Source organism: Rousettus aegyptiacus, unplaced genomic scaffold (genome assembly GCF_014176215.1).
Source record: "Rousettus aegyptiacus isolate mRouAeg1 unplaced genomic scaffold, mRouAeg1.p scaffold_m13_p_12, whole genome shotgun sequence".
NCBI classification, from domain to species: domain Eukaryota; kingdom Metazoa; phylum Chordata; class Mammalia; order Chiroptera; family Pteropodidae; genus Rousettus; species Rousettus aegyptiacus.
In genome coordinates, this window is record NW_023416287.1 from 13348398 (window position 1) to 13375990 (window position 27593).

Sequence of the window (27593 nt, forward strand, 5' to 3'; positions counted from 1 at the left end):
AACATATGTTACAGACAAAAGGTTACCGTTATTCACAAAGACAGAAAACTCTTACTAAAAAGAAGAGGAAAAAAATGAACTTCACCCAAAGAAAAAGGAGTTACCATACGACCTAGCAATTCTATTTCTAGCTATATAGCGAAAAGAAAACGTATGTCCATACAAAAACTTGTACATGAATGCTCTAGCAGGATTATTTATAATAGCTAAAAAGCAGAAACAAACCAAATGCCTATAAATAAAATGTGAAATATGCATATAACCGAATATTGTTCAACAGTTAAATGGAATGTGCATTATTGTTCCTTTATGGATACGACATAAGTGAACCCTGAAAACATCCTAAGTAAAAAAAAGCCAACCACAAAAGACCACATCTTATATCATTCCATTTATATGAAATGTTCAGAACAGACAAATTTAGAGAGATAGAAAGTAGATTATTGATGGTGTAAGGCTCAGTGAATTCGAGAAAATGGAGAGCGACTGCTAATTAGGGTATGAGGTTTGTTGTAGGGGTGATAAAAATATTCTAAAATTGATTGTGGTGATGGTTACACAGCTCTGAATGTACCAAACCCCGTCAAAGTGCATGCATTAAATGGGTGGATTATATGGTATGTGAATTATATCACAATAAAGCTTTTATATAAAAAGACATGTTCCTGATAATGAGATCGAAATTTAATTCAAAGTAAAAGAACAGTAAACTGGAATGGGACCAATTATAATGAAAGTTTTATTCCACAATGAAAATGGAGATACCTTGAACCTTAAAGCACTAAGCAGCATGTGTTGTCAAAATACGTAACATGAAAACTGTTGTAAATACAAGGAGAACTTTAAAAAAAAAAACAAAACACAAAAGGACTCACAGTTCTTATCCCATGACAAATCAAGGAAACTGAAAATAAATAGGGCTACAAAGAACTTGATTAATAAAATTGATAAGACAGATGAAACTAGATAAATTTCTAATTCTACACTGTCAAAAAAATATATATTCTTTTTTAAGTAACCATGGAGCATTAGAGGTTAATGCTAAAGAAAACCTTAGTAAATTCGCAAAACTAGAAACAGCACGGCACATTTTTCAAATACAATACAATAAAATCTAATAATAAAAACCTAACGCGAAAGTTGATATAAACAACAACAACAACAAAAGCCAAATTACTAAGAAACAGACTTTCTCTTAAAGAAATCAAAACTGAAACTGTGCTAGACTATATGCTTTACCAATTCTGAGAGACCTGGTTGTTCTTTTCAAGTGTTTGGCAAAAAAGCATTTGTTTTACAGAAGCATAACTATACTGCTGGCTCCACTTGGTGTTAAAACAAACCCGTGTCCTTTTATTTGTCCTTGTACATTTAATTGTGTTTTTTTTTATTACTTTTTACTTATGTCCATTTATTCCTAAACCACTGTGAAACCTATTTTTATATTTTATGTATTTATCTAGAAGGTTTTTTTCTCCTTTCCTGTTTAGGAATTCTAGTCTTAAAGATAATGAATCTTCCACTGATAATAGTTTTGGTTGCATCTCAGAAGACAAATATTTAAAGCTTTTCTCCTAATGATAAAAGGTACATATTATTTTTGTAAAAAAAAAAAAAAAAAGTAAGCATTTAGTATGACTTAGAGGAGAAAGTTCTCTGTTTTCTGTAATTCGAGCCCTTGCCACACCCCCAGATCCCTTTAACTAATGCTACAGTTTGAATATTCCTTCACATTCTTTCCAGGCTATTAACAAGTGTACACACACACACACACACACACACACACACACAATCTTTTTTTAACCGAAATAGAATCATACTTCCATACTTTACATAAAATTAGTTCTTTTTACATAACTATATAACGGCCACTTCCCATATGAGTACATACGCCTGCCCGATGGTGACATAATATTTGGTTGTGTGGGTATAATGTATTTAACAAGTCCACCACCGACTGACTTTGGATGTTACACATACTGCTGCAAGGAACCTTCTTCCTCGCGCGTCTCTGCACTCTTGAACATGTATCACTGCTACAGGACTGGTCGTTTTCTCATCACTGTTCCACAGGTACCAAGCCGGGCTGTCTAGGACCACAAACCCCATTTTAAAATAGCACGATGAAAGAAACCAGAAGTGCCTGCTCCGTACAATTTCAGGATAGGCGGCAACAGAAACGAGCCCACTCCTCCCCCCGCCCCCTCGCCCCGAGAGAGATACAAACAGGAATCTCAGAGGAGAAAAAAAATAAATAAATATGAGGACTCAGGATCTGCAAATGTTTGAAACCAAATATGTAGGTTTCAAAAGTTTGGGGGCATTACGGACTGACTTCGTCTACTGACTCTCAGCAGTCCGTGAAGGTAAAAACTCACCTTCGCACTGCTCTGACCATTCTACCCGTCGCCATGGTAGATGTAGCCATGCACTGGAGAAGCAAATTCGAAGATTAAAACAAGCAAGGAAGACTTCTGCTCAGATGCTCTTCCCACTCTCGCTGTGGCCGAGAGAGACCTAGCCCACCTGGACCGGGGAGCAGAATAGCGAGCCAACGCAGCCAGGAAGTGCCAACTAACATGGACAGGGGGGATAACTAAAGAGAACAGGGATTAATTCATTGGGAAACAGAAAAAGAACAGAATGGGTTTTTTTAAACCCATATTTCAAAAAATATTAATAATAAAATAGATCCACCAGGATACCATATGGCCGAGCAGAGTCCACCCCGGCGTAGAAGAGGAAATACGAGTGGGGTGCAAGGCACGGTGTGATGAGAGGTCATGCTGGAAGGGACCGGGGTGGGGGGCCAGGTCACGGGAGGCCTTGCGTGTCACAGAAGAATGCGGACGCCACCCAGGGGGCATCTGGAACTGGTCAGCAACTTTTTAAATAGAGGAGCAGCATGATTGCTTTTTACTCTTAGAGCAATTGCTGATGGAGGGAAGGGAATTTGAGACAGAAGAGAAGCTAAATCGGTGCTCCAAGTGAGAGGCGCGGAGAACTCCGCAGACGGCGTTGCTGGGAGCGGAGAATCCGGTTCTCGGTGAGAAAAGCAACGAGAGGGGAGGAATACAAGGTCACAGCCAGTTTCGCAACTAGGTAAACGTTTCTCATGTACAAAATGAAGATAGTATCGAATCAGGTTATTGTCAAGATTCTACAAGCGGGTTTGCTTTAAAGTTAACTTACTCTCATCTTTGTTCCGGAGAAGACTTAATGCCCCTTAAATTAAGGCGACAGCTGTAAGAGGACCCAGGGATGTGAAACATCACCGTGTGTTACTGGACCGACACCTCCACGAACACCTGGGTGTTCAGAGGCTGAGTTTGCAGTGCTGTGCAGGACGGGCAGAGGGGCAGCTGTGCGGACGATGCGGCAGGTGGCTACAAGTGTGACCTGGGGGCCCGGAGGAAAGGCCAAGGTGTATGAAATCAATCCGCGCGTCGTGAGCGCATCCGGAATCGGAGCGCTCGCTGCGAGGCAGACACTGCGCCAGACGTGCTGTACCTGTCTGTCTCATTTAATCCTCAGGGTAAACGTGCAAGGAAATTGTTATTAAAAAAAAAAAAAAAAAAAACTTTGTAGATGAGAAAACTTGAGGCTTTCAGAGGTTAATTAGCCACCTCGGTGGGCATCGGACGGACCCCCGCTGACTCTGTCCTTTCCCGGTGATGCATAGCACTCCATGTCTGAAAGGGCAGAGCTGGGTTCAGCAGGAATATGTCCACGGCGGCTCTGCCCGGCTGTGGCCCGCGCAGGGGTGGGAGGCCGCCCGCTGGGGGTGGGCTGGCTAGCAGGTGGCGCTTCTAGGACAAAAAGCAAGCCCTGTCTCCCCTCTGTCTCCTCTCGTCTGCAACAGGAGGCCCCTGTGTCCCTCCCTGCCCCTGGCAGCACCCTGACAGCAACTCTCATGCTGTCCTTGGTGGTCACCCCTGGTCTCAGCTCAATGTGATGGCTGACCCCACCACGTCTCCCCGGGCCTCACTCAGCAGCCGCATCACAGCTCAGTCTTGCAGCTGCAGTGGGACCTCTCTCCACTGAGGCTACAGCTCATCCTTAGGCCGCAAAGCAGGGTTTTGAATCGCAATTTCCCTGCAGGTGCACGAGGAAGTCTTCGGTCAGCCCCATCCACGGTCCCTCCAGCAGCATCTCCAAAGAAAGAGATGCTGTTGAACCAACGAAACAGGTGACAAAATTCTCTAGTGTCACTTTTAACAAGGCACCCTCTCTCACCTTCGACAGCCAATCCCCTCTCTGGTTCCCCACTTGGCTTCGCCCTAAACTGGGGATTTCTGGCTGCCCATGGAGTATGTCCTGTGAGGATCCCCCAGCTCCCAGCTCACCCCTGAGCTGACTCTCAGTAGTCAGCTTGGTTCAATGCCAGGGTCCCTCATACTAACCTGGCCTACCCTTGATTCTGCTTCTACCAAGTCCTATGGTGCCCACGTACACACACGCGTGCGCGCGCACACACACACACACACACACACACACCCCTCGCATGAGGTTGGCTGTCCTGGGTGACCACTTGTTACCAGGAATAGGGATCTTTAGGGACAGATCTTGGGCAGCAAGTTCTACCCAAGATAGCAGGAGGAAAAAGTCAGAATCTGTGGGTGTAACTGCTGGGGGGGAGCAAGTGCAAACCCCTAGTCTGCGCTGAAATCAGGGTCACAGAAACGAAGAGGAAGGAGAGGGGGCAGAGCCAGGTCAGTGCAGGGAGGGACGTGGGGGAGGCTGGGCGTGGGCCACGATACTTGCCAAAGCTTTAGGATCCCACGGGTACAGGGTGCATGGGAGAGTCCTGCCAGCTGAAAGGGCGGAGCTGGGGTTTGGTGCCAACAGCCAGGGGCCTCCAGGGACAGAGTACAAGCCCCTCGATCCTATCTGGAGTATCACGGTGTCTGAATGTGCCCATGCCCCTTCCCAGGGATGGGACTGCCCTCCTCCCACCTCGGTCCCCAGGCCTGGCCCCAGGAGCAATTCCTGGAGCATGGATCAGCATCAAGAACCTGGAAGAGCAAGACTAAGAAGCGAGCAGGGCTCTAGGGTCTCAGGAGCAAAGCTCAACAAGGCGCATGCTCAGAGCGCACCTGATGCAGAGAAACCTGAGCTCAGCGAGGCGAAAGGACCTGGCAAGAATCTAGGTCACTCACTCAGCCCCCATCGGCCCTGCCCACGTGGTCTGATTTGCAGGCAGACTCGGAGACCCATAGGACTAAGCCAGCGTCTTACAGATCCACCTTGGACTGGCTCCATCAGGGATGAGGGCAACCTAGTCGCCCTGCCAGGGGTTTCAAACCCACCCCTAGACCTAAATGAGAATGTGCTCATAAATATCTGCTGAATAAATAAATGAGGTGAAGCGACAGAAGCTCTAAAGGAAAAAATGCAACAATCATAAGGAAAAGGAACATTTCTGAGTAGCTACTGTGTGACTGCCATATAACCACACAGCAGCTGGGGGTGAGTGGGAGGAGGGGAGTCTTTCTAAAACCCACATCTGATCAGGTCATGTCCCTGCTTAAAATTCTTCAGTGTCTCACCTCTTGCCAGAGCCAGCCGCACGGCCCGCCACCTCACCCCATCTGCCCTCTGCCCTGCCCTCTGCATTTCGGTCTATTGGGCATCAGATTTGCTTTCCCACATTATTCTGCATTCGCTTTTTCCACCTTTGACATCACTGACATCTCACTATGCCCACGTGTTTAGGTTCATTCATACCTGACACGTTACCTGCACAATCTCACTGAATCCTCTCAACAAATCTGTGAGACATGGATAACTGAACCCATTTTATAACCAAAGAAACTGAGGATGAGGTTAGTGACTTGTCCAAGGCGATTGCTCATTCTAAGCTGTGCTCCCCCTGCCCCCCAACCCCACCACCAGGCATCTACCAATCGGCTCCGAAGGTGACAGTGAGCAAGGACAGGCAGGGTCGATAACCAGCTCCTTGCCGTCTGGTAGCTGAGACCTCAGACATGCTCAGGGATAGGAGGGAAAGGACATGTCAGGGATATGACCAAGGAGACTGGCCTGGGGTGAGCGACTTGTCATGGTTTGCCCAGGACTTCTCAAGCTTTAGCACTGGAAGTCTCACGTCCCAAGAAACCTGTCAATCCTCGTTGTATAACTGAAAAGGTCTACATCCTGGGAATACTACTCCTTCGGTCCCAAGCAAGTGGAGTCAGTTAGTCTCTCTTGTTTATCAGATGAGGTGCCCAAGGGTAGGTAGGCTCCTGGTGACTCGCTCAGAGACAGCATTAAAGCTTCAACTCTGATAAATTGTAGAAGACATCCTTTCAGGCCCAGCAAGACCCCAGCTGGAAGCTGGGACAGAAGGAGCCCCCACTATGGTCAAGGGCTGGCCAGAATTGGGCCGACTTGCTTGCAGTTGTAACTCCCGTCCCTAGCACAGTGCCTGGCACAGAGCAAGAGCTCAGTGCGTGTTGAATGAATGGACGCATGCACGCCTGGGCCGTCACAATGAAATTGCAGACTTCGGGCAGCTAGAACAGATCCTCGCACCACCGATGGGACCTAGCTCACTGGGACAACTGCTAAGCCACAGGTTGGATCCGTAGGAGAAGAGTCAAGGGGCCAGGATGAACACACCCATCAGAGACAGGTTTGAGCTGGAGAGAAGAGCCAATGGGAGCTTTGCTGCTTAAGGGCTCATTGCTGCTGATGGTTCTAGGAAAAGAAGCTGCCCTCTTAGGATCCAGCCATTTATCCTTCTCTAAGGGGAGACCCAGGCAAACATAGCCAAGAAGACGAGCCTTTCGCTGATGCCTTCTCCAAGTCTTCACTGTGAAGAGGTCTCCACCATTAGCCAAAACTTAATGCCAGTCGAGCAGGGTTTTCATTAAGCAATCACTTCTAAGTCGTAAGCGCTTTTTACAGTAATTGTTGCGGTGGCTACTTGCCGGTCCTGATGCTCAGGCCTGGGAAGCAGCAGCAGCGCCATCTTGTGGCTCTCTTGAGAACATCACAGGGCTGTCTTCAGCTTTCACCTGTCTGGGTGTGCACAGCACACGCATTCTGAGAATTCACAACTTGGATATGTTAATAAGGACAGCTGACCTACTATTTAACAACCCGATCTACCGATCACCCTTTATAAAGATCAAAAAAACCTAAAGTCAATCCCCAAATCAGTGTGGATTCCATGACAAAGTAACCTTTGTGTTTTCAGAAAACTCAGCTTCCCACAGTAAATCCACATTCGCCGAGCTAACTGGTATGCAACACCCCAGTGCAAATCAGAAAAAGACTACACTTCCCAAGGCTTCCGTTCTCTACCTATGGAGGCACACCTTGCTTGCTCATAAAAGGAAATACAGTAGTCGTCCACCACATTCTACCTGTACTGAGAGTCTCATGAGGATGTCAGGCATAAGTCAAATAATTACTGAAACAATACTGCCCTGGGGACACTGTTATAAAGGAGGACGCGGGCACTGCGAGCCCGTGTGACGAGGCAGGGGGTGGGATGCAGTCCAGGGGGTCAGATGAGGCTTCCCCTATGATGCCAAGAAGTAAAACTCTGAACCGCCCTCCAGGAAATTCAGAGGGGACGTGAGCTTTTAGCGCATTATATCCACAAACCTGGTGGGAGGTGACTGCTGGCGACAAGATTTTAATTGACCCCCAGCCTTGGGGATGTTTTACCTGGTTCCAATTCCCGCCCCCTACCAATACCACACAATACACACACACACACACACACACACACACACACACACACACACACACACAGATGCACCTGCATGTGCATACACACATTCACACACATACACACACGTGCAATTGATTTCTCATCTCTTTGTGTTGAAGAGGAATTAAATTACGTGCCTATGAGAACTGCAGTCAGATGGAGCCATGATCAGGTGGGGAAGAGCTGAAAGGCTCTTTAAAAGAAAACCTTATCTCTGAGGTACAAACAAGGTGAGTCTGTAGAACAGCGGCTGAGGCCGCCCCAGGGCAGTGAGTCTCCAGCTTGAAAACTTCACAGGCGCAAAAATCCAGGGATCTCCAAGCTCACCTTCTGATATTTGAAGGGAGGACGGTGGAATGCACATGAGTTTTGGAATCAGACAGACATGGGTTCTAACCTGGCTCCAGCATGATTTGCCGAATTAAAGTCTCTGAGCCTTTTCCTGTCCATCAAATCCATCACCTGTAAAGTGAAATTTAGGATCTCTATGCTGCAAGTAGGCTCAGATTCTTTTCTGGTTCCCAAGACTGGGCTCTTACTCCCAAAAGCCCCTGCTCTCTCCTGCCCTACATGTTAGGGAATTGTTTTACTAAATATTGTTGGTCCTTTCTTTCTTTAAAAAAAAAAAAAACGTAAATTTCAAGATTTTTAATTTGTACTAATGTTGTAAAGAATCAATTTTTTAAACATCTTTTTTCTCCATACTGGTATAAATAAATAGCTGAATAAATAGACTAGGGGAAAGAGATCACTCTCCCTTACAGACGAAGACCAGTTAATAAATGGAGAAGGAATGTTGGAACTAGAAAATCACCAACAGACAAACTCCACGGTAATAATTGTCACCAGCAAGTGCCAGTGGAAGTACAATGAGAAGAAATAAGATACTCGCACGACCTCAAAGTATCTCCTCTACCAGATACTTATTATTAACAAGAGGAAAGCAGTAACTTTACAGTGAAGAAACCTAGCAGACACATGTTCATCTCACAAGTAACAAGACAAGTCGACCCCGGTGACACCTGCCCAGACAAGGGCGGCACATCATTTCCGCGGTACTCTTGCTACAAATGCGTAACCTCTAACCTCAAGCGAAACCTGAGAAAACACCAGACGAACTCAAATTAAGGGTCTTTCTACAAAATAATTGGCCAGTACTCTTCAAGAGGCTCAAGATCACGAAAGACAAAAAAAAAAAAAAAAATAGCTGAGAAACTGTCCTAGATTAGAGTAAGAAAACTTGACAACTCAATGCAATGTGGAGTCCTAGATTGGGTCCTGGACCCAAAAAAAGGACATTAGTGGAAAAAATGGTGACATTCAAATAAGGTCTATAAAATAGTTAATATTGTATCAATGTTACTTCTATCGAGTTATTTAGTGCGGAAAGGAACCGATGGAAACAATTTAAATACAGAAGAATGTACCTAATTTGTCACCCTGATGTAACAATGCAAACATAAGTTAAGCAGAGGATTATCTTCACTAAAATTGAAAATTCTTAAATAGAACTTTTTGACCTTGGAAAATATTTTCGTTTACTAAGATGAGGTTTCCTTTATTTCATTATTTCATCTTCATCAATGGATAAGCAGGCATTTTTTGAGAGTGGCGAATTTATTCACTGCAGCAAAACAAATATATTGCCCATGATACAAAATCTAAATAACTCCAGCCCTGCCTGTGACTATGGCATCTGTCATTCGGAGTGTAGCCTACTTTAGGCTAGCCTCTGCTTGCTTAGGCCTCTCGTTTGACATACTCGGTAATAGAATATTTTGATTTATTTGAAGTTCTTAATGCCAACAATTTTTGAAAAATCAAAACATTTAATGAACTGTAAAATACAACAAGATCTTGGACATGCAAATATAAACCTATGGAGCATTCCTAACACATTTCATTTGTCATGGCTCTGCTGATTACAATTCTTGTACAGCTTGTATTTTGATTTAGCTTATATTCTGCTTATTATCTATTCTGTGTTCTTATATACGAGAAAGCACAAGTGGGAAAGAGGTCATATATATTCCAAATCTGTCACAGGAAGTAGCCTGCAGTGGTGTGAGTTGCAGCATTTTGCTTAATGAAGGTCTCGGTTCTGAATATTGATATTAGTAGTTAAAGGGAAACTGGGGCCATTTATGTGTTTATGTGTATTAAGTTTTTCTGGTAATAAGAAACACTTAACTTAGACATATGTTAATCCTGTGAAAGCTTCCTGATATAGAAAAGAAAGATACTTTACCTTTGACAAATGTTATTTTTGGAAGCACAATTTTTCTCATTAATGTTCTATTATTTTACATATATAAAGGCGATGTTATATAAGAATGTATATATTAACATAAATCCATTTAGAGATTACCTAGATTCATTAATTTTAATAGTGCCCTTTTCATATGAGTCAGCTGAAAAGTCTGCAATAAACAGTATCTGCTGTTTGTTAAAAAAATAAAAAATAAACAATACAGAGGAATGTAAGATAGAAATGCATCTCCCAAAGTCCTGCCTCCCATAGGTAACCACTTTTAAAAGTTTGATGTTTTTTTTGATTTATATAATGCAATAAAAACAAACACATAAATTTACATGTTTTATGTAAATAAAATGGAATCCTAATATAGATAGTGTTCTATGACATGATATATTCATTCGACAATATATCTTGGACTACATATCTGTCTTGTTTTCATGGCTGTATAATATTCCATTATAATGATAAGTATTTATTTAACTGATCTCGAATTTTCTCTGATTTTTCCCTATTATAAATTATTATAAAAGCTATGTATGTGTTATCTGTTTTTGAGTGTGTGTGTGAATATACAGAGAATATAGATAATAAAACATATTTAAGAGTCTTAGAAGGAGGGTGGTTGAGTCAAAGTGTAAGAAAACTTTAAATTTTGATCATATTTCCATCAACAGCAAATGAAAGTGACCATTTTCCCATATCCTGAAAAATAATAATTATCAGTATTTTTTTCTTTTTTTTTTCCAATAGAGAAAAACATAAATTATTGAATCATTAGCCTATCTGAATGCTACTCCCAGGCCTATGGCTTACTGCAAATGAGCTGTGGGTGTCTTGAGGGAAGTTCAGTCTCTCTGTTTGACAGCCAAGTTATATAAGCCAGTCTCCAGAATGGCCTCCAATGATCCCTGTCTGCTGGCATGTGTGTCTTTGTAAAGTCCCCTCCCTCACTATATCATGGTCTGTGTGACTATAACCAACAGAATAAGACGGAAGTGATGGCATGCAGTTTCTGAGGCTAGTTCATATAAAGCCACATGGCTGTCCCTCTTTCTCCTGGCGGAAACTAACCACCATGTTAAACTGACTCTCAGGTGTTGCACAACCAGGAACTGAGGCCTCCCTGATAGCAGCCATGCAAGTGAGCCATTCTTAAAGCAGATTATCCAGCCCCGGTCAAGCACCCAGATGACTGCAGCCCTAGCCAACATCTCGACTGCAGCCTTATGAGAGATCCTAAGTTAGAACCACCCAACTAAGCCAGTCCAGATTCCTGACGCTCAGAAGCTGCATTGAGATAACAAATGTTTGCTGTTTTAAGCCGCTAAGTTCTCGTTTGTTATGCAGCAATAGATAACTAGTACACTCTCTGAGCCTCACTTTCCTCATCAGAAAGATAAGAATGATCATCATCACAACACCCACTGAACACAGAGCAAGGAGATGAAAACACCTGCCACCTGCCTGGCCCGCAAGCACAAGTGCCCGCTCCCTTCTCTCTTTGGGACGGCCCTGTGACAGGCCGTCGGGCCTGATTAAACAGAGAGGAATGTTTTGAGTTGCAGTGCCTTTGACCTTTTCATTTTAAATCCATGTCAAATCAGCTTATAATTCATTTCCAGATACATTATTCTGAGAACAAAACAGGGAGTGAACTTTGCTGCAATGTATTCCCTACCCTTTTATTTGATGAAATTCCAAAAAACAAACAGTCCAGTTGCTCTGGCCTTCGGAGAGCTGCCAAACCTCTTTCTGAGTGATCAGGGAGTGGCTGCTTGGGCCCCTGGCCAGTGACGAGCTAGTGTGGAGGGCTGAGGAAGGGGAGCCTGACCTGAGTGTGTATGCCAGAGCACAAAGCACACCTTTGTTTCCAAGCAACATGGACACACATATACAAAAAAATATATCGTTCCTCCATCCTCATCTGATGAGGGTTCCCAGTGGATGGACCGAGCCCAGTGGTGGTGGGGTGGGCAGAGGGAAGCCAGGAACCATGATATCCCCAGGCATGCTGGTTGCCCAGTATTCGCCCCAGTAAACTCTGAGGCCAGTCCACGAGCTAGGGGCATGGCAACAACTGACTGCTTCTCGCCCCTTGAGCAGCGAACGCTCTTCCAGGCCAGGCCAGCTTGGTGCCGCACTGGAGCATCCCTGGAAACCCAAGTACCTCCTGCATGCCTGCCACAGTTCAAGTTCCACCCAAACTGTAACTAACGCTGCTCTTCACTCTGCCATCTGGTGGCCACAATCAGCAACTGCAGCTTTCCTACAGGACAGCCACCTTCAGGGGAGTGGGGTTGTCTCCCTCCATCTGTGTTAGCAACTATTTTTCTCCACCTAAAGGAGTGGCCAGGCTCTTTTTGTTCAGTACTCCGGCCAAAGAAATTGAGTGGATTTCCAGGGAAGGAGTCCGAAGAAGGTTTTAAATAGACAGCACTCTGAGTCCTTCTCAAAAGGATTCCTCAGTCCAACAGCTAGCCAGAACCCAGGCTAAAAACTGTCTCCTGCTGAGCTCCCTACTCCCTCAAAACTGTTTTCCTGGAGGATGGAGTGGCCTCTGTCCCTGTCTCTGTGTCTTTGTTAAACCAGTGTCCAAAGCTATTAATCTTAATAGTCTCTCTATCCCCAGAAGGCTCCTGGCTAAAATTCTCCAGGTAAGCATGAAGACTCAACTGACCTCATACCTTACCAATCGGGTGGCCAGAAAGGGCCTGGTGGTAGAATCACGGTCCCCCAAAAGATGTCCAAGCCTAATCCCCCAGGATCTGTGAATGTTATCTTATATGGCACGAGGTGGGCCCCACTATATTCCTCATTTTACAAAAGATCAAACTGAGACACAAAGAGTTAAGAGACTTGCCCAAGGTCTTGCAGCTAGAAACTGCATCATTTGCTGAGAGCCAGCCCTAGAAATGGCCCATCCTTATCCGAAGGAGGAAGAGAAAGCAAAGGCTGAAAGGGCAGGGTGCGGGGGCAGAGGAGAAGAAAGACATTCCAGTTTGAGATGGAAGAAACATTCTCATCAAGGAACTGGAGCCTGTGTTGGCTTTAGGGTTTGAGGTCTGGGAGTCTGGCTCTCACTCAACAGTAAGTAACTAGTGTGTGACCGTGGGTGAGGGCCTTCCCCTTCTGAGACTCAGCTTCTTTCACTGAAGATCAGAAAGACAAAGTAACACACCTAAGAGTGTGTAAATAGTAAATGCTGAGATCAGGCCCTAAATCCAGATCAATCAGCTCCCCTAGCTGGAGAAGCCTTGACCCCTGAATCCTGTGGCCTGAGAAGGAGCTGGGGTGGAGGCAGAGACGGGGGGAGGGGGGGGATGGGGTGGTGCCCACAGGTAGAAGTGGTGTATGTGGCCAGTGCAGAGACTCCAAGTCACATCCTAGAGAAAAGCTGGGTGAGCTCAACCCAAGCATCCGTGACTGGCAAAGCTTGGGATGGGAACCGCGTGTGGAGCTGAAATGAGACCGCAGGGGCTGAGGGCCTCTGAAACCGAGGACCAGGGTATCATCAGGCAAAGGCTGCAGCCTGCAGGAGCCTGGAGGCGCGTGGATTGAGGGCAGCTGCCGTTTACACAGGCTGGCTGAGAGCAGCCGCCCTCTGCACCCCACACGGAACACATCAACCCTCAGCACGCTCTGCTGGTCCCCGTGCACAGGAAGCCACAAGAGCGTCATCATTCTGGAAAGTGAGGAAACTCTTCTGTGGCTCTAAGACCCGGGAAGCACTCATTCCTCCCTTCCTTCATTCCTTGGCCCAATATTTTTTAGGTCAGCTATGCAGAGGCCTTTTGTCGGACACTGGGGCACCGAAAAGGTTGGGGAAAGCTCAGATGCCGCGCCACCGAGCAAGGCGAGGAGGAAAGCGGTTGGGGCCTAGAGGGGGTGGAGCGATGCCCAGCTGGGGTTTTCCTGAGCTCCTCATTCCCGGCAGTCCCAGGAAGGGCCCAGCAGACGCACATTTGCGATGTGGAATGGAACAGTAGGCACCGTGCTCGCCCTGCTGGGGGCTTTGCAACCATACAATATGCTTGATTGAAAGGCTCTTTTAGAAGCTTAATTTTTTACCATTAAAGAATTAAATCAATAATGTCCCCATTTCGGCTTCTCTGTGATTATGTCCTTTGTGTCCTATTTGCTATTTAGTAACAAGCTTTCTAAAAATTGCAATCTATGTCACGCGTACCAAAGGAAATCAAGGGAAGCAGGAAGGAGGAAGGGAAACAAATTAGCCTAAGATGAACTCCTACTAGGTGACAGGCAATGTTCTAGGGGGGCTACATCCATTATCTTAGGTCACCCTCAACACGACCCCAAAATGAATTTGTGGCTGTAATCCTCATTCTGTGAATTAGGAATCTGAAGCTCAGAGATATAAAAGAAAGAGACTTGTCCAGGGTCGCACAGAAGAGACGAGGCTGGACAGGAACTCTCTGGGCTGCTGGGTTCCAAACCCATCGTCTCCCACCGCCTGCTCTGTCCACTTCCTCCACGCAGAGCCCCCACCCAATAAGAGGACCACGCGGTGCCCAGGACCTTCCTGCGGCAGGCAGCTCCCATTTTCAGACATGGTTCATGGAGCCAGTGGGAAGGCTTTTCCTGTCTACCCGGCTGGGCCCCTCAGGTGGTGCTGAGCCTCCTCAATGGCCCCCAAGATGGGAGGGGAAGCCCCAGATCTCCTGTCTACAGAAGTCAGGGCGTTAGCCTAAGAAGCGGGATTTTAATGTATAGGGTCCCCAACTAGGGACCATGAGTGGGGTGGCTGTGACCAAGTTTAATCCTAGAAAAAATAAGTGGTGTCCCGGGACTGGCTAACTGGCCGTACCCCTGGAGGCAGTAACCCTGGCTTCCAGATGCACCTTTGCTACCCTCTAGCCGGGAGATTTGGGCTGAACCATTTTCTTTCTCTGAGCCAGTTTCCTCACCGATAAAATGAGACCAGTGCTCCCTTCCATGGGGGTTGGAGGAATTAAATTAGAAGATGTACAGAAAAGTTTCTGGAGCTTTTTCTGCACAGTGTCCACAGAAGGAAATGCTCTGTGTTGTAATGCTCTGTGAGGGGTGAGCAGAAGAGAGGCTCAAGGTCAGTGTCCTGGGAGAGCTTTACCTGCATCCTGTATGAAAATATGTCCTTGAATCATAGCTCAATCAGAGCGGGGCTCAGAACCATCCAGTACCCTCACCCTCCATCCGGTCAGGATCAGGAGTCTGTTCCATTGTCTTCGGATGAACTATTCACCAAGCGTCAACCCGTGAGGGTGAGCCTCAAGGCTGTCTTGAACAGCAGGCCCCACCCCACCTCTCATCACACCCTAGGCAACTGCAGACACAGTGTCTGTGGCAGATGTTACAGGACAATACCGTCCTTTAAGAGCTTAATACAAGGTCTGTACACAGAGAGAGAGGCGATCAGGCTTGTAGACCCGGCCGGGCCACCTCAGGTGAATCCTTCGCTCCTCATTTATTCAGTCATTCTTTCAAGGGAGAAACATCTGTTGAGGCCACTATGTCTGGCTCCTGGAGACACGCAGTGCACAGGGAGACCCCTTCGCTTCCTACATTGTGTGACAGCCTCGTCTCGCTTTGGTTCACCCATCAGTAATCTGAGAATCGGGCTGCCTGCCTTGCAGTACTGTGGTGAGAATTAGGAAGGGATGTGTGTGCTTCATAAACTTCGAATACTCGTGGCAGGTTTGTTCACAAGAGCCAAAAACTAGAAACAACCCAAATGTCCACCAACAGGTAAATGAATAAAGAAACTGCCACACATCCTACAACGGACTACTACTTGGCGACAAAAAGAAACAGATGATCAACACCCACAGCAGGAATGAACCTTATAATAATTACCCTGAGTGGGAAAAAAAAAAAAAAAGAGTCAGAAAAAAAACATATTGTGTGATTTCATTTATATAAAATTCTACAAAAAATGCAAACTGATCTATTGTGACGGAAAATAAATCAGGGCCTGGCTGGGGATAGGCGTGGTATGGGGAGGGGAGGAGCGATTATAGCATGAACAGGAAAATTCTGGAAGTGATAGATCGGTATAGGCTGAATTGTGTTCCTCCCTCAGAATTCGTACGCTGAATTTCGTACCTAACCCCCAGTACTCAGCACGTAGCTGTATTTGGAGACAGAGCCTTTGAAGATGTAATTAAGGTACAATGAGGTCACATGGATGGGCCCTAATCAAATATGACTGGTGTCCTTGTAAGAGGAGATTAAGACAGACACACGCAGAGAGAAAACCATGGAGAAGATGGCCATATGCGAACCAAGGAGCGGTCTCAGAGGAAACTACCCCTGCCAACACCTTGATCTTGGACTTCTGACCTCCAGAACTGTGAGACAGTAAATCCCTATGGTTTAGGCCACCCAGTCTGTGGTACTTTGTTGTGACGGCCCCAGGACACTCATAGCCAAGTTCATGGAGTTGGTTTTATGGGTACACACGTGTCAAAACCCATCAAGTTGTACATTTTAAATACATAGTTTATTATATGTCAATTATACCTCAATAAAGCTGTTTTTAAAACCCACTGATAAGATATTGTTTTAGTTTAATTAGGCATCCACATAGGTCCCAAGCCAAGTGGTTGTTCCCCAGCAGGGAGGACCTAAGGCTGGAAGCCCAAAGAGCGGAAGGGACTTGCCTGACCCCATACAGAGAGCCACTGGCAGAGCCACGGCCATACAGAGGCCTCGTGCCTCCAGCCCAAGCCAGGGCCTCTCAACCTTGCCTGCACCTTCAAATCACCTGGGAAGATTTTTAAACTCCCCATGCCCATACTGCCCCTTAGATCAATTAAATCAGAATACTTGAGGGTGGGACCCAGGCATGAGTATTCTGTAAAGCTCCCCAGGAGGCTGCAATGTGCCTCGAAGGCTAGGCAGCTGCTTCGCACCCTGCCCCTGGAGGCCTGCCTACCTTAGAGAAGCAGGCTCCTTCCAGCACCTAGCTGAGTCTAGGCACAACGATGCACTCACCTGCATTGACTGGGAAACCTAATTACCTTAAGGTTCTGTGCAGAGCCAGCCGGGACCTAATCATTGCACTCACATCAAAATATTTACTTCAAATAGTCATTACCACCGGGAAGGGGCTTGCAGGTAGCTGGGGAGGGGGTGCAGGAGGCTCAGAGTTCAGCACACTGTAATGGAAGCAAGCTGTTTGCAGAGGCTGCTGCCCAGTCAGCCAATGCTCCACATCCCTCACCCCACCCCCCCAGATTTCTTAAGTGTTTGTACTTTAATACCCCCAGGCCCAAGAATCATCTGATTCTGCCTGGTGCAGGTGCCGGGGCTCGGAACAGACAGTAAATGATTTGCATAAAGTGAGTGATTTGCATAGTATGGAAAATTTGCATGTGGTAAATAGCTAAGAGGAGGATAAAACTATGACCCAGAAATGGCCTAACATAATGTGTTCATCTGTAGCCCCAGGTTAATCTGAATGAGCAACCGCCTTCAAAGAGAGAGCCGTACCCAGTCCCTGGCCATCACAGCTCATGTCCTGAAAGCCTGATGGGACTAAGAATGATAAGATACAGGATGCATGGCACCAGAGTGTCACACAGGCTAAGGCGCCTGACCGTTCCGCACCTCCACTCCCTCCTGTCAAGGCACTTTGTTCACGACCAGATGCAGCTCCCAAGAGGTGCTGCTCCAGTGCACCGAGAGCTCACTGAGGGCAGGAACCCTACCGATTCAGTTACACACGCCAGCATCCGGCTCAGGTACAGCGCTGTGGCCCTGGGGAATGTCTGCAGCTGCAGGGAGCAAAAACCTCAGCTGACAATGGCTTAAACCATAAGAGCGTTTACCATTTACTCACTAAGAAGTGCAGAAGTACTGGGGGAGGGGTGGCTCAACAATGTCATCAAGAGCTAGTTCCAGAAGTCCCTCCTCTCTATGATCCTCACTTCTGCTCTCGTGATGTTAAGATGGCTGCCTCAGCAACATGCCATCACATCCTCATCATCCTCATGGGACAATGCACAAAGCAGGAAGCAAGAGGACGTGCAGCTCACTGGCCGCTCTATCTTATCAGAGAGGTTGTTTCCCAGAAGCCCCAGCAGATATCCCAGAGCTGAGTCACATATCCACTTCTAGACCAATCACTATCAAAAGGTAAGATGACTGGAGCTGGGCACATTGCTGCCTGAACTAAGTCAAGATTCTGTTAAGCAAAGAGGAATCAGAGAAAGGCTAATGGGTAGAAAACAAATGATACCAACCAGCAACAATAAATGTCTGTTAATGAAGAGATGGAGCGGCTACTTATGGGACCTCAGTGGGGTCTTCTCTCTCCCCCTTGGCCCAAGTCCAAATACTGGGATCTTATCACTACACAATACAGGCGCACAACATAGTCAGAAGCAAGATGAACCAAGCGTGAGGAAGGAAAGCTCGTGGGGCTGAGGTCCATTACTTACCCATCGGCAGCATGGGAGTCAGGAAACGGAAGGCCAGCTGCAGGAGTTCAATCAGGAGACAGCGAGAGCCTGCTCTAGCATGAAGAGTGTTTCCATTAACCAAGACCATCACGATAATGCTGAAATCAACATTTATAGAGCACTTACTATGTGACAAGCACTTCTTTCGGGCCATCACTTTTCTTCTTTAGTTATCTTCAAATATGTTTCTAGACTTTAGTAGATTTCCTTTCAAACTACAAAAGCGATTTTGGTCAGGATGACAAGCCAATTAATACAGAGGTGTGCAAGTAAATAGCCAACGATATTCCTCTCCCTATCAAAACAACCAATGTGAACAGTTCAGCAGATCACTACATTTTCACATATGTGAAAACACCCTGTGGACTCTGAGGGTCACACCTTTACAGCTGGGTCATCTGTAGCCATCTACCAGAATCTCGGGAAAACGACATTCTTGCAGAAGACTCGCCGAACCCTCCAGGTTCTCCTTGATTTCAACATCTACCCGTGTTCCTCTTTCTCACTCCACTCCTTACACCCGTGACACCTCTTCTGTGACCTCACTGAGACTCCTTGGCTCCTGGGCCCTTCCAACCTTTCTCCAAGTTGGTACAACCGAATCACCACTTCTCCTTCTCCCTGCTTCCTCCTGGACCGGATGGAGCATTCCTTCCTCCACTCTTGCGGACGCTATAACATCTACCTCTTTGTTCTTCTGCCCAGCGTATCCCCAACTACCATCTTTCTCCACTCATCGCTCAGACAGCCAAGTGCAACGGAAGGACATTACACGTCCCTCAGCTTGGTGCCGCGGAGAACCAGATTCCCAGCATCCCCGGGGCCCCTGGCATTGCCTTTGCTGCCAGGACGCATAAGACCGGAGACACTGCCAACACGCTCCCGAGGTCGGGCCCTGACTTACATAACAGCAAACAATTTTCAGATAAATAAAACATTAAAATAATTGGTAATTTCCATAGCTACTGATTAAGGGCCATTAGTAACTCGTCATTTATGAGGACTGCAGCAAAAGGAAGATGGACGTGAATTGTGCACAAAGCAAGCCAGAATTCCAGTCGTAACTCCACCTTTTCTCTCTCCCTCTTATAAAAGCATAGTGAGATCAAGCGAGTGAGACATTATAGGAATAATCCTGAGTCTGGTCTAATCTAAGTAAATAATTTAATGTATTGACACTATTAACGCGATTACTCAAACTCAAATGTTGCTGGGCCATTTTTCTAGTCTCAGGCCAGTGTGTCGTAGCAGAAAAAAAAAACATGGTTCTGATTCCCAAAGCATTGAAAGACAAAAGAATTTTTCCTAAAGTTTTCTTGGAGAAATACAGGTGGGAGTTTTACCCACATTACACAGAAAAGTTTCTTTAAATTCCCTATTTCCCCGTTCAAGGTGGATGGAATATTTGCATATGTGATAGATCTATTCCTTATGATACTATTTCCTCTTCCTGGACACAAGGCAAGACTATTTCTCAATCTCCCTCCTGTGCAGTTAGGTTAAAACCATAGGACTGATTTTAGCGGGATATGAGCAATTGTGACCTGTGTCATTTCCAAGCCCACATAAGAGTTTGTGTGTCCTACACACTTTCTAGTTTTATTCCCTGCTGCAGGGACCTTGAAAATCTTATGTGTCGAGATGGGAGTATTGCAGAGAGCCTGGATCCCTGAATCTCCAAATGGAGGAAAGCACCCACAGGTTCCATCAGACTCTGTGAGAACAAGAAATAAAAAACACTCAGATTTGAAGATTGATCTTACAGCAGCAAAACCTATCCTATCCTGATTAATGCAGCTGTAAATGCATCTTATGTGATCCTGAGCAAAGAAGCTAGAACCTTTTCTAATATCCAGAAGTCTAGACTCCCTAGAATACTCAGGTTCTCAATACCCTTTGCATCTCCACAGTGCTCAGCAGAGCTAGTTTTAATCCAATCCCACCTATACTTTATTGAACAAGTTACTTAGCCTCTCTATATGTCTGTTTCCCTATATAGTAAATGGAAAAAATAATAGTGCCTGCTTTCATAGGATTGCCGTGGGGACTAAAGAGATAAGACCGAGCACTTTTAGGAATCTGTTCTACAGATAAATTCATGCCTATATTCAAAGAAATATAGAGAAGGACTTTCACTGCCCTGTTTTCTGAAAGAGCAAAGGACTAGGAACAACCTAAGTATCCTTCAATGAAAAAAAGTGGCTTAATAAGTTATGACACATCTGTAAAATGGAACAGAATACCATGCAGCGGTAAAAATAATAAATAAATCTACTTATGCTAAAATGGAAAAATTGCCAAGATGTATTGCCACATGTAAAAAGCAAAGAACAGTATGAAATATATAAAATGCAACCATTTGTCTACAGCCATGCTACCCTGAACACGCCTGATGCCTTCTGATCTCAGAAGCTAAGCAGGGTCGGGCCTGGTTAGCACTTGGATAGGAGACCACCTAGGAAGACTAGATGCTATAGGCGTAATAAAAATAAATAAATAAATAAATAAATAAATAAATAAATAAATAAAATAAAATAAAATGCAACCATTTGTTTTTTAAAGGATCTGCCCAAATATGGTGGTTCATGGATTTAAAAAATTTTAGGACATGCAAGAAACAATGTTTGCTTCTAACGAAGGGAAACTGGGAGCCCGGGGTCAGAAGGGGACTTATATTTTACTGTGTATCTTCTTGTACTATTTTCATTTTACACTTATTACTTTTAATAAAATGATAATGTAAATAAAGTGCTTAGCAGTCCATGCCAATGAGTGTTAAGTATCACTGTTGTTGACGATGTTGTCATAATGAATTAATGCCGATTTCTTTTGGCTGACATTACATTTCAAGGGCTCCTGCCTCTGGCTCCCTGGAAAGCCTGTCTTCTGCCTCCTTTTTTTCTTCCCTTTTTTTCTAAGGAAAATGAGAAACAGGAAACTGTGGAGACTAAATTCCTATTTTGGGTCTTCTCTGGAAGAAACAATTGCCACCTGGACATGTCTGCACGCCAGCCAACACAGCCCCGCTCACAGCCTCTCGGAAAAGGTGTGAGGTTTTCACACGAGGCGCTGGGCTGGTCGGGGGACCAGTGCAGCAGATGGAATCCTGCCGCTGCGCCCCAGGAGGTGGCTCTCAGAGAAACGCCTGTCCTTGAACACGAGCCCTGACTTCGGAGTCTGTAGTGGAAGGCGACTGCCATCTCTGCTGCTGCTGTGTGCCGCCTGGGACTGGCATGAGGAGAGGAAGCCGGGTAAGAGCATTTGCTCCCGAGTGTGGCCACCCTGCCAGGCTGACAGGAACTAGCAGGGAGGCTGTCGGTGTGGTAGGCGGAATAACAGCCCCCTAAATATGTCCACATCCTAATCCCTGGAACCTATGAATGTTACCGAATGTTACCTTATAAGGCAAAAGGGATTCTTCTGATGTGATTAAGTGAGGTCTCTTGAGATGGGGGAGATTATCCTGGGTTATCCGGGTGAGTCCGATACAATCACAGCAGCCTTTATAAAAGGGACTTAGGAGAAGGCCATGTGAGGATGAAAACAGAGAGATTTGAAGATGCTACACTGAGGCTTTGAAGATGGAAGAGAGAGCCGTGAACCAAGGAACGGAATCCTAGCCGCTAAAAAAGGCAAGAAAACGCATTCTCTCCAGGGCTTCGTGAGGGAATATAATCCTTCCCATACCTCGATTTCAGCCCAGTGAAATCCATTTTGGACTTCTGACTTCCACACCTGTAAGATAATAAAACTGTGCTGTTTAAATCTACTAAGCTTATGGTTGATTTGTCAAGGCAGCCGTCCAGAACTATACAGTCGCAACCCACTTCTCACTGTCTCTTTGCTCACCTCTGTTCGCCCTCCCTTTTCAGCTCCCTTCCCAGGCAAACCTGACCCTCATGATTCCAAACGGCTGTGCAGCTCCAGACCTCACATCCTCTCAGCTTCAGGTCCCATGGAGGATTCTTCTTAGCTAATTTACATGGCCTGCCCACTCTCTGGCTCTACTGGGACATGAGAGGAAGGATGTGGCTGAAGGAACTATAAGAACTCTTCGATTTTACCACAGGAAGAGCAACACAGGTCTGTACGCCACAGCAGTAAGGTAGTGGTAAGGAGTGTGGATCGGTTCTGCAGCCATACTGCTGGTCACAACTATGTGAACCTGGGCAAGTCGCTTGACCTACTGCTGCCTCTGTTGCTACACTTTAAAAGAGAGATAATAATAGCACTCAGCTCCAGGATTGCTATAAGAATTAAACGAGTTAATAAACAAAAAGCACTAGAAGCATAGCCTGGGATACAGAAAGGGTTATAAAAGGATTTTTGTCATGATCTTCCCAGGTTTTTTAAAGAAGAGGGAACAGATGGTAAGTGGCTAAAAATCAATGACCTTCCACCATGCGATGGGAGATTCTGGGTAGGGCAATGTATTTGTGTATTTGTTTATTTCTAAAGCTTGAATGTAGGCTTTCCTAGGCCCAAAGCTTGGCACTAGGGGTGCAGTGAAAGGTTAGAGCTCCTGAGTAACACGGGGGGCATAGAGGAGGGAGGAGGAGATGGTAAGAAAGACTGAGGCTGGAGAGAGGCAGTCCTGAGTTCTCAATTAGAACCTTCGCACACTTACACTGCCCATATGGCTGGACGCTGGGGACAGAGAGAGGAGGCACACAGTGGCCCTGCCTCAAAGAGCACAGTGAGATGAAGGAGACTCAGAAATAAAACATGAGAGTGTAGCTGATCGGTGTGAGCACGAGTGTATTTACAAAGGTCTGGAACAGTTCAGAAGAGGGGCCAGTTCACTGCCCAGATAATCCTGGAAGGCTTTGGAGAGGAGGCGCTATGTGCTGTATATTAAAAGGTGCCCAATCTTTGGACAAAGAAGGCGAAGAGGGCAACCCAGGCAGAAAAAAACAGCTTGTGCAAAAAGGTACCACGGTGTATTACCATGAGAAAACAGACGCTTTTAGATCCTGATCTCACAGTGGGGTTGATGTCAGAGCATCCGAGCCAGGGGCTGGGGTGAGTCAGCAGGCTGAACGAATAACATACAGTTCTTCCCCCAGCCCAAAAGGCTGTGCAGGATCTCGCCTCTGCGCTTCTCCAATCCCTGCTGGAAACACTTTCCTCTCTGCCTCCGTTCCTCGGGCTCACTGAGTTCAGGCCTGCCTGGAACAGCACCCCACCACCACCCGATATCTTGTGGCTGGCTCCTTCTCACCATTTAGGTCCCCACTCAGGTGTCACCGCCTCAGAAAAGCCTTCCCCGATTACCCGATAAAATGGCCACTCTCTGTCATAACGCTCGCCCCTAGTTAAAGTCTTGTTTGTCGAGTCAACTTCTGACCCATCCCGCCCTCCAGGATGTAAACTCCACAAGAGCAGGGCCTCAGTGTCCTCAGTGCCTTGAGAGGTGCCTAGCACACCATTGGTACCTGTGATGGCCAACTGTATGGGCCAGGTTGACTGGGCCATGGTCAAACATTATCATGGCTGTGTCTGTGAGGGAGGTCCTGGATGAGATTAACACTCGAGTCAGCAGAGACTGGGAAAAGTAGATTGTCCTCCCTGGGGATGGTGGGCCTCATCCAAGCAGTCGAAGGCCTACCTAGAACAAAAAGGCTGATCCTCCCCTCCCCCAAGTAAGAGAGAATTTTTCCTGCTGACTGCCTTTGAATTGAGACATTGTTTTTTTTTCCCCCGTGTCTTCAGATGCAAACTGAAACATCAGCTCTTCCTGGGTCTCGAGCCAGCCACCTTCTGACTGGAACTGCACCCTCGGCTCTCCTGGGTCTCTTTTACCGACCCACCCTGCAGATCTCAGGACTTCTCAGCCTCCATAATCATGTAAGCCAATTCCTTATCATTAATTGATTAATTAGTTAATCAATCAACTTCCCCTGTCGGTCCACTTCTCCTGAGAACCCAGACTAATATAAGGCTTACTAAATATTAGTAGAATGAATGAATGAACACCCCACTTACAAATCCTCTTTCTGAGGCAAAGTCTGTGTTAGACAGCCAAGCTCCAAATCAACAGTGCGGACCCCGGATGGGGGTGGGGTAGGGTTCCTGGAGTCACTGCCAGGAACCTGCATGTGATCGTCCAGCTTCTGGGCAAAGAACAACGGGTGGTCCTCCCTGTGGAAGGAAGCCTGGCTTCTCGTCATAGCTTATGCTCGAACTCCCTCATCAGACCTTCCCTCCTCTCCACCGAGGATGGCTTCCCTCAGCTGCCCAGCACTTGCCACCACGACTGGATGGCTCGCTGGACTATGGCGGGTCTTCCTTGATTCATCCTTCTGCGACATGGCAATTGCTCACCAGCCCTGGGGTCAGCCAAACCTGGATCTGAGCGCCAGCTCAGCCAGGATGTCGATAAACCTTTAAAAGCTGTCCAGCGAAGCCTGTCCCTTTCATGTTTCTCCTTAAACACTGTTCCCAAGGTCGCAGAAGCACAAGCCCGACCCGCCTCCTGGAGCTGCATCTCCCAGGAGGCTGTTTGTCACACCGCGCCGCTTGGCAGCGTCCCCCACCCCGCACCCTCATGCTCTGCCCCCCGCAACGTCATATATCGTCCGTATGCAGTGTCCCCACGCAGTGTCCTCCCCGTGGCATGCGGTGACTTGGGCAGCATCCCCACACGACGTCCCTATGCAATATCGCCCCCGCTCAGTGTTCCCACAGTCTTTTTTCTAACTTACTTAAAAATTAATAATAACTACCTTTTCTTGTTATTGTTACAGGCCAGTGGCAAAGATTCTGTCCTTGACCAAGCTCTAAGCCAAGCCCCAGGAGCTTGGCCTATAAAGACTTGAACAAATGCATGGTTTCTAACAGGTCAAGGCCATATCCCTAGGATGACCCTAGCCCCCCTTAAAGTGCCTGCCCGAGAAACTCAAGGCCAAAAGAACTGACTGTTCTACCTGACTCCTGAGGAGTATTCCTGTCCCCCAACCTCTGTGGGAAGGGAGGAGCTAAGCTTTGATAGTTGCCAGTTAGCAAACCCTGATGGGTTTTACATGGACCAGCCCCCACTTCTTGCTTTTGTAATTTTTCACTTCCCTGACCCTACTGAGTACCCCCTTCTTCCCCTCCCTGTCCCCTCAGTCTCCCTTTAAAACGCCCAGTCGCTGCTGTACAAATCAAAGTTGAGTTCGCTCACTCTGGACCCTTTTCCCTATTGTAGGAAGATGCTACTGATTAAAATCTGTCCTTACCACCTCGACCAGTGTCCAGCTTTGTTTATCTGGGACACCAGGCACTGAGGAGCGTGTTTCCCATTACGGTATCCCATTTGATCCTCAGAAGAACCCTACAACATGGGGAAACTGAGGGTCAGAGAAGTCCCTTGCTGAAGACCACGGAGCTGGTGTGCAGCGAACCCTGCAGTCCTACCCTCTCCATACTTCCGACCGCGGCCTTATTACAGAGAAGAAAGGGATCATTTGAGTCAGAGGAGAACATTCTAATCCCAAAGCCTACATGGCCACAGGTTCAAAGCAGACATCGGTGCCGTCCACCAGTGTGGGAGCTACCGGCCCACCCTCATGAGCAGTGGCACATGGCTTTGGTGACTAAAGCTGAGGTTTGCAGGGAGCCAGGCTCTGGGCTTCGGCAGCCACATCCCATTTTCCTGAGATCATCACAGAAGCTCTGCTCCTCTGCCTCTCAAGGAATCAATCCTGACCCTGGAGTCCAGCTACCCAGATGAGTTTACAGCACGTTGGAGCTTTTGCATGGGACCCAGGGTAGGAGCAGGATGGATGAAGGGTTCCCCACCCTCTTGCAGGAAGGAATTTGCTTTGCTCCTTTTCCGTGAGATTAGAAATACACTCCAAAGCTCCCGTGAAATCTGGTGGGCAAAGGGTGGGTGTGAGCAGCATTGGAGGTTCTGGTCTCTACTCTAAAGGCAATCTCAGTCCCCTTGGAGGATCTGACTGTTTAAAACCAGTGTTGAGAAAGGAACCCCACACTTAATATCTGAAGACTCAAGTTTGAGTCTTCAATATATCACGTGATCCCTCTGGGATTCTGTTTCCGTAACTCGAAAACAGTAGCAATATCTCCAGCAGCACCTACCTTAACTGCTTGGTGTGTCTAGGCCACAGGGAAACTAAAGTGATCAGTCCAAGGTCAAGTGTGTCCATCCTTAACAACCTAGTACACCTTTCACAGGCCAACCTAATTGTTGAAGGACAGCTAGCTCTCCACCAAAATAAAAACAGTACTGTGTTGTAGTGAAAGCTCTCTTTTCTTTTCTTTCTTTTTTTTTTTTTTTTAGTAGTTTAGTATCTATGCCTTTTAGCTTTGGAGAATAAATTTCAAGTTGGGGAGATTCATTTTTTTTTAATGCAAATTGGCTTTGATTTGGAAAGAACTGTGACAGAGTTCTGGGGTGGGGCCTCTGATCTTAATGACTACATTTGCATATCAATGGCCTCTCACTTCATTTGCTGCCTTGGCCACCCTCTGAGTTTAGATGGCTGAAGACATAATGGAAAGATGGGAGAAATGCTGGTTGTTCTTCTTTTTTAAAACGTTTAAATATAGAAACTGCTTTGAAATAAAAATTTCCCCAGGACTTTTGAAGTTGGACTGAGCAGATAAAATAGATAATCTCTTATCATACTTACCAAGACTGTAAAACCTCTGAGGTACCTTTGAGATGAAAATGAGGACTAGGTTTGGGGACGCTGTCTGGGCTGGAGATGGACATGTGAGAGCCTTCTGAGTCTTGCGTGGGGCTTGGATGAGATGATGTCAAGAGTGGAAAGACAAGAGGAGCTGCAGGCAACTCCAGCATCCTGCTCTGTAAAACTGTCTCCACCAAACGCTTTGGGCCACGTGTGGCATATTGGTACCTCACTGCTGATATGCTTTTTGCCCTTTCATTAATACAACAGCTAGTTTGTATTCTTGCCAAGGATATATAAGCTGAATCTAATCACGAGGAAACAATCAGACAAATTCAGATCGCGGGTCAATATACAGAACCAGTAGCCCGGTCCCTTCAAAGGTGCCAATGTCATGAAAGACAAGAAAAATAAATAAATAAAGGGGGCAATCCTAGAATCTAAATTAAAGGAGATGAGGAAAACATGACAATCAAATGCACTGATTTATCCTTGATCAGAGCATAAGTCTAAAAGAA

General features: G+C 46.3%; 1 long non-coding RNA gene and 1 pseudogene across 6 annotated transcripts in view; one reads left to right on the forward strand and one right to left on the reverse strand.

Annotated features, from left to right (window-relative positions):
* Positions 1-27593, reverse strand: part of LOC107516291 — a 292205-nt gene that overhangs the window by 253525 nt on the left and 11087 nt on the right. The window lies entirely within an intron of this gene.
* LOC118610605 lies at positions 20801-20919 on the forward strand (annotated as a pseudogene).